This window comes from Cherax quadricarinatus, chromosome 26, assembly GCF_038502225.1.
Source record: "Cherax quadricarinatus isolate ZL_2023a chromosome 26, ASM3850222v1, whole genome shotgun sequence".
Classification (NCBI taxonomy): domain Eukaryota; kingdom Metazoa; phylum Arthropoda; class Malacostraca; order Decapoda; family Parastacidae; genus Cherax; species Cherax quadricarinatus.
The window spans coordinates 8,305,990-8,307,176 of record NC_091317.1 but is presented as its reverse complement, the minus strand read 5'-3'; positions in this window follow the sequence as shown (position 1 = coordinate 8,307,176).

The following is a 1,187-nucleotide window of genomic DNA, read 5'->3' as shown; positions in this document are numbered from 1 at the left end:
TGAAAATTTGTGTATGCAATAATTTCGCCAAAATCATTCTGAACCTAACGAAAAAAATATATTTCACTGTGTTTGTTTAGTATTAAATTATTGTAAACAAATCTAAAATATATTTAGTTAGGTTAGGCTAAAATAAATTGTTGTTGTTATAATAAGGTTAGGTAAGTTTTCTAAGATTCTTTTGGAGCAAAATTAAAATTTTTTACAATATCATTAATGAAAAAAATATATCTTTAAACGTATAAGAGAAAATTTTAGAAAATACTTAATTTTAAATGAGTTCTTACTAATTGACCAGTTTTACATATTCGGCACGACGTATATATATATATATATATATATATATATATATATATATATATATATATATATATATATATATATATATATATATATATATATATATATATATATATATATATATATATATATATATATATATATATACAAACGGACATAAGAACATAAGAAAGAAGAAACTGTGCAACAGACCTACTGACCCATGCGAAGCAGGTAAATGCCACCCCCCCCCGCTCCCGGCCTAGAGCAATGACCATCTAGTCAGGTCACTTCCACTTAAGGAAGGAGCACGGCACCAGACCTGGTAGCCCAAGCTAGTCAGGTCCAACTCACACCCACCCACACCCACTCATTTATTTATCCAACCTATTTTTAAAACTACACAACGTCTTAGCGTCTATGACGGTACTCGGGAGTTTGTTCCACTCATCCACAACTCTATTACCAAACCAGTGCTTTCCTATATCCTTCCTGAATCTGAACTTTTCCAACCTGAAGCCATTGCTGCGAGTCCTGTCTTGGCTGGATATTTTCAGCACGCTATTTACATCCCCTTTATTTATTCCTGTTATCCATTTATACACCTCGATCATATCCCCCCTAATTCTACGCCTTTCTAGAGAGTGCAGATTCAGGGCCCTCAGTCTTTCCACGCAGGGAAGATTTCTGATACATGGGATCAACTTTGTCATCCTCCTCTGTACAATTTTCCAGTGTATTTATACCCATTCTGTGTTTGTGATAGTGTTAAATAATTTTAAATTATTGTAATTATAATTATTATCTTTATGGAAGGCTAAGTTCATTATGATGATTTTTTCAGAGCATGTCTGAACTGAAAGGTTGGATGTATTATGGTTCATCGACACTGTGTGTGGTGTAAACAT